This window comes from Gordionus sp. m RMFG-2023, chromosome 1 (assembly GCF_954871325.1).
Source record: "Gordionus sp. m RMFG-2023 chromosome 1, tfGorSpeb1-WG-v2, whole genome shotgun sequence".
Taxonomy (NCBI): domain Eukaryota; kingdom Metazoa; phylum Nematomorpha; class Gordioida; order Chordodea; family Parachordodidae; genus Gordionus; species Gordionus sp. m RMFG-2023.
Genome location: NC_088775.1, coordinates 63,842,185 through 63,849,400, shown reverse-complemented (window position 1 = coordinate 63,849,400; position 7,216 = coordinate 63,842,185). Strand labels below are relative to the sequence as shown.

The window sequence follows — 7,216 nt, the reverse complement described above, 5'->3', positions numbered from 1 at the left end:
CTCCTAGCTCAACAAACTGAATATTTCGAGACAAAATTTATAATTAATATTACAACTACAAATAATTAGCTTTCTGACAATAACTTGCATAAAAAATGATAATTAGAGATTAAAAAAACACAATTTCATAAATAAAAAATAACCAAACAAATTTTGTTGTTAAATAAACTGAGGCAAGAAAAATTGGTCAATTAGAAGTTATTATTTATCCTCATGCATGCCTATTGTAATAGGAGAACTCATGAAGAGTCGCAAAAATTATATGGAAAAAAGTTTTTAAGTGCCCAGAGATTCTATTATCATATAATGCGTATCAATAGGGTGAACTTTTATGGCTTCTATCTAATTGATAGAAAAACTTTACCGTGATGCATTTTATAAATTATAAATGTTGCTTAATTCAGAATGAGCGACAACTGATAGTATCTTCCATAATTTTTCAATATTTTATAAATTACTAAATTTACTAAATATTAGTTTTAAATTTAAATTTTTCTCTAATTATACTATAAATAATTTTTATTTTGTTTTTCTAAAGTGCCAACAAACTTCTTGGGACAAAAAACTATATTCAATGGACTTGTTAAACTAAAAGGGAAATTAAACAACGTAAAATTCCCGGAAGATTTTATTAGGTTATCCCTTCTAAACCCTCAGACTCCCATTATTTTACAAGGACCCGTAACGTTTGTCCAACCTGTCAGATTTAGAAATATTATTACCCAGTCGATCATCGGGAATTTGGATATTTCGAAGGTGTTTTTGACTAGTCGTGACGAAATTATAAAAAGTATTAACTCTTAAGACTTAAAAGAACTATAAGTATTTTAACAATTAATGCCTTATTTTATAATTTGATTAATTTTAATAGTGTATATGGCCGCATTTCCATAACTATTAGATATATTAAGCGAATGCAGTCAGTACGATGCTGAATTATTTTTGAGTTTTTTATAGTGACTTGTAAGTTAAAATCCGCATTTCCAAAACTATAAGATATAAGCTAATGCAGTCAGTAACGATGCCGAATTATTTTCGAATATAGTAATGTGACCTGTAAAAAATATTTTAACTGATGACATATTGTAAAAAAATAAGACCCAGTCGTGTTTAAGAATTCAATTACGTTAAAATCTGATAGCTATATAAATGGACTAATGAATGGAGAAATCAACGTGACCAATATTATTTCTAATAGCGTGAGAGTCAATGCTCCGCAAAAGATTAAATGTAAGTGTATTTAAATATTTTTAATCGTATGCTTGGTAGAATGCTAGTGTTTTTGCTTAGGATTTTGAATAACCTTTTTAGAATAGGACATAACCAGATATTATTGAAAATACCATTAAGATTTTAAGCAACAAATGGAATATAAGAAATTTTTGCAAGGTTGGAATAAGACATTAACTAGATAAATATATAATTACATCTTAATATTTATTCTTGTATATAGCCAAATATCTGTCACTGAAAGGTAATCTCTATTTCAAAGACAACTTATATATCAAGGGATTCTTGAATGGGAAATCATTAAAAGATTTTCTTAAATGGACGGTTAAACTGGATGACACTAAGTCTCTATTTGAAGACCCATATCTAAGGCTATCTTTCCAAAATTTAATCTTAGGGGATTTGTCTACACCCTTGATAGGTGACATTAATTTAGGTAAAGATTTAGTGGTTACAAATAGTCAAGATGTTCAACATTTAAGTGGTATATCGGTCGCTATAGGTAATATGGTCTTACACAATCCGCATTGCGTATTAAATGGTAAGGTGAACAATGAGGACTGGAGCAACTTATTTAATAACGACACACTTTTACAGGTGATTGAATTCATAAAATATTTAAATGTAAAAATTATTATTATGCAACTTTTTGCTACAAATTTAATATTAATTTTTAAAAACAGGACGAAGATCAAATAATAAAGGCTAGCAAAGTCTTCCGTATGCCGGTGATATTTAGGAAGGATTTGCACCTTTCTGGCCTTCTTAATAATCTCAACATATCAAACGTTATGAAGTATGTAATACCTTTTAAACTGATAATTTGCCTGCTCATTTCGCGCTGTCATTTAAAGCTCATCTATTGTTATCTTTTAAATAAATTAGTGTCCTACTTTGTGGCAATTACTAATTTTACTCAGTTAATAAAAGTATGCTAAATTATTAATAATATCAATTTTAAACAAGCGCGAAAATATTAAGCTAACATTGTTTAGTGAATGTGCAGAAATATATGGGAGTTCGAGTCGACAGGATTCAGAATCTCCATTTTAAATACAGAGGACAGTTTTAAATTTTGAAATGTGATTTTATCAGAAATGTGAGCATAAATACCTCTATGAATTTAAACAATTTTACAGTGAAATTTTGATTATTTATTTATTAATTTGTATATGGATTCTTAAAATACATAAGTTGATGAAATTGTCTGTCTGAAATATAGGCAGACAAAATTTCCGGTAAAATTAATTTTTTTTTTAATGTAAGAATCACTTTCATAAAATTCTTTAAAATCGAAAATTTCCGAATCCTCGTAGATTTCTAACCCTCATACAATATGCTTATACTCACTCATTTTATATACATATACATAATCAGAGTGAAGGATATGGGAAATGCCAAACAGATTCTATTTTATGATAACGTGGTTCTTAAAGTTGGATTAGAGACAAAAATGTTAGAAGTCAATGGCTTACTCAACGGCCAATACTTAGATACCATTTTCTCAAACTCACTTAAATTTGAAGGTAAATAGTTAGATCCTTAATAACAGCGAAAGGCGTTAAAGTTGCCTTGTGTAAATTGTGCACACTTATAAAAAATTATATCAATTTACATTATTTATATTTGTCTTTTCTTCTTAAAAACGAATTCCCGTTAATCAGATTATTCTTTAAATATTCTCTCCATGTTATTCTATTCTTTAATTCCTAATTAAATAGGTGATCAAGTGTTGACTGGAAACAAAATTATATTAGGAAAGAATAGCGTAAAAATGGAAGATATTCAATTAGACGGTTTAATCAACAGTAAAAATATCAGTCAATTGGCGAGAAATGTTGTTTTAAATGGGAAATCTAATCAGTTAATCAAGGGAGATAAATCTTTTAAGGGACGTTCACTGGTGTTTAACGATATAGATATTAAAGGTCTATTAATATAAAACCTTTAATTATATCTTTTATCAATCATTCAATTTTCTAATAACTTTCCCTATTTATCTTTTGCTAGGTATGGTGAATGGGTACCGGTTGAAAGATCTAGAAAATATTTTGTTAAATAAAACCGATCAAGTTATCTGGATTCCTGTAGTATTTAACGATAAGAGTGTGTTGGAAGGAAATATCCTCTTTGAGACAATCAACAATGTTACTTGGGATATTTATTTAGATGATTTTATAACTATAAACAGAGGAAAAGGTTTATTTTTAAAAGTATTTTAAGTGTTTTGTATATTATCCATTTTTTTCGAAAAATTGGGCGGTGTATTATTAACAACTTTGAAGTTTCATTCATCGTATTGTATGTGATTTTATGAATATTATATTCCCTTCGTCAAAATTAAGAACTAATAATAATAATAAATTATTTAATGCTATCTCTATTTATATATTGCTTTAACAAAACAAACTTAGTTCGCTAGAAAATATAATATTAGACCTATACCCGCCCCTATGGGTCACTGGCCGGTTCCTTAAAATATCGGGTAAGGAATGCCAGAGATTCATTTTTCTTTACTTTATGTCATGTTGCAAAGATATATTTCTATTTATAAATATTTCTCATAAAATAATATAGATCATATCGTCCAGCAACACATAGTGTTCGATAAAATAGTCTTACACAAGGATATAATCTCAGCTGATATTTCCAAACATTTTTCGCTTTCAGGAATTTTATTATCTAGCCATTTAGCACGGAAGGGATCTCCCATTATTTTCAAGCAACCAAAAGTTAGGTTCACCTTCGAAAAGCTCACTTTCAAAAACAACATCAGAATAGATAATAATCTGAATGGGATATCTATAGCCAACATTATTAATACTTTCCAAATGACCAGTGTCTACAACAAATTTATTGATAAAAGCAAGATAACAGGTACTTTAAAAAAATATATCAATTTTATCAATTTTTTTTAAAATTTTCAAGGTAATGTGAAAATAGAGGGTCGATTGATCATCGAAAATTATTTGAATGATATAGTGTTTAAGGATTTATTGTCGAATATTATCCCTTTAAAATCTACGATTGGCGAAAGCAGTTATAGTAATCAGGTATTTTTTGAAGATGGCGCAGTGTTTAATAAGGTAAGAAAAGAAAGCATTTTATTTCCTATACTTATATATGGTATAAATTTAAATTTTCAGGTTTATATAAATATTTTACAGAATTTATCTTAATTTACTTTATAAAGAAGTTCTAATTGTAGTATTAACATGATATGTACCAATTTTTTTTAAATTTACCATCTCATAAGAAAGTTGATTTGAAGAACAGTATGATAAATGGAATTATTAAACTTGAAGAGCTTTTGGACAAAGAAAAGTACATTTGGAAGAATCGCCCGTGCCCTATAAAGACTAGACTCACTTTTAATAAAGGTTTAACTCTCAAACATAAAATAAGATCGGTTGTGCTAAAAGATGACAATAATTACAACGTAAATTATGACAAGCATGAACGTTTGTTATTCTTTGTTCACGATGGCCTATTGAATAATGTCCACATTGAAAAGTTGAAAGAGGAGGTTTGGTACAATGGTTTTGCTCTCGATATAGATATAGATAGGCAATTAATATTCAAAGACAGAGTGATCATTAAAGGTTTTGGTTAATTATTTTTGAGATTATATAACAATTATATTAGCAGTTACAAATCAGAATAGTAGTTATAATTATAAATGTTGTTTTTACCTATATTATGTTTCATAGGGAACCCCAAGCGATTACTAATAGGGAGATATATATGATAGGCGAAGAAAAAAGGCGAACGCCTATAACCTTTTATTCTTAAGAGGAAATGTCTCAAAATAGGTCATTTGTTTATACTTTTTACCATGTGTTCATTCCGAAGTGAAAGGATCTACCTTTAAAAGAAACAATTTTTTGTCCCTTTTCCAAAATAATTTTGGTATTCTTTGCTTAGGCAAAAGTACCTTCAAATTTTATAACATATATTCTTCAAAATATAACTTACAATTTAGTCAGAGGTTCCTATCTCACCTACAAGACGATAAGAGCCATTTATGTTTGTTCACTTACTGGGTTATATGGCAATGGGTAATAAGTAAATAAAACTGTTAAATTGCAAATTATATCTAAGATGATGATAATTCCATAGAATGCATCTGGATAATAATCCTAATTACAATATAATCTAGAGATAATCTAAATAAAAATTGTGATGACCCTACTAAAATAATTAGGGTTGAAGTAAATTACTAACTATCCGATCATGATAATGATTTGGTCTATTAAGTAATGAATAATAATCTTTATAATTCGAATGGCGTTATCACACTACCCCCCCCCCCCCCTCCCCCATAGAGAAGGTATAAAACCTCAAAAATTATAGCTTCGTTATAGAAATAAATTATTAAAATGTGGAGGATAAAATAAATTTAAAAAACACTGTAAAACTTGTCCTGGATGGGCAATGAACCATTTTACGTATGTTCTTCTTGCGTGGAGTTTAAATTAATATTTAAATTGTTCAGAAATAAAATATTTTGTGTTTGGTTTTGTAGTTTAAATTTGTTATTTACCATTAGCTAGAATGATTTGTCTCAATCCATGGTTGTTGGTAAATATCAAAATGCTTGATTTATATTAATGGAAGGAATCTCAGAGTTTTTAATTTGCAGTTTAATAATGAATATCTAATGATATAATTAGTTTAGCACATATATTGAAATAAATATTTTCTCATATATGAGTAAAACATTTGCTTTTTAACTCCGGTTACCCCTAAAACGGTATTGATTCCAGAACTTTAAACAACCAAAAAATTTATTTTAATTTAATTTTGAAAGTGAAGATATAGTCTATTATCTTTTTTCGAAAATCGATAATTTAGAAGATTTTACAAATGAAATATTTTTATCAACGTAAAAAAAAATATTTATCTTAAATTATTTTACAGGCGACATTATCCTTCCATCAAACGCGAGGATAAATGATTTAACCTTTAAAAACATGGTCTCCCATAAAAATCCCAAACATCTATTCAGTGGTTCAGACATATTAGTTTTTACTAATGGATTCAGAGTTACGAATGATATGTCTCTCAATAGCGAAGCCTTGATTTTTGGGGTCAATTTTACCGAATTAATATCTGAGGCGTTGAGGAAGAGTGACGACATTAATTTTCCCAACAACGTTACCTTTGCATCGCACATTCATTTCAAAGGACCGGTCACGTATAAATATTTTTCAAAAATATTTTTTTATGGTTTAATTTCTGAGTAATTTAGATATATAACTAGGTGTTTTTCACATAGGTTAAAACCTGAAAGTAAAAGAAAAGTAATAAGTTAGGTATGACATTCATATATTAACAATTATATTTATAATAACATCCAAACTGAAAAGTTGCTAAATTTTCCATTTTATTTGAAAAATATTTCATTTCTGGCTAGTCTGATGGGAACCCTGAATACAATACCAATTAATAGAGATAACTTATTAACTAAAAATGATAAGCAGTATATAAAGACACCACTGATATTTCAAGATGGACTCTGTTGTGATAAAGCTGAAATGGTTGTGGAATCGGGATTGATAAATGACATCTATATTCATGACTTGGAGATAAATTATGTGAATTCATTTTAAATAATATATTTAACTATTTGCCATTAACCAGCTAAGATCTGATAAGGACAATGTAGTCAATATAGCTTGGACTGTAGAATCCTCGCTGCCTATAACTTTTAATGGAATAGTGCACTTGTTAGGCAGCATGAATGGAATTAAGATGGAATATATATCCAATGAATTAAGAGAATTGAGCGAAAGCTTTGACGATATGAAAGTTTTAAAGGAAACATCAAATGATCAATGCTTAGCTCTGAATACTTCCCATGAGAGTATCAAAAGTAAATTGTAAATCTAAGGATTTTATATATAGACATTATAAAAAAAAATTAGATGCCGCTATATTCGTTGAGAATGTAATTTTGTATCAGGAATTAAGATTAATAGATATC

The 7,216-nt window shown here is 28.2% G+C and overlaps 1 long non-coding RNA gene across 1 annotated transcript; it reads left to right on the top strand.

Moving 5' to 3' along the window:
* Positions 1 to 6,157: 6,157 nt before the first annotated feature.
* On the top strand, positions 6,158 to 6,919 carry LOC135922727 (uncharacterized). The gene is made up of 3 exons (XR_010571012.1): positions 6,158 to 6,427; positions 6,647 to 6,827; positions 6,874 to 6,919. It is a non-coding gene; the product is annotated as an uncharacterized LOC135922727 (long non-coding RNA).
* The last annotated feature ends 297 nt before the right edge of the window (positions 6,920 to 7,216 follow it).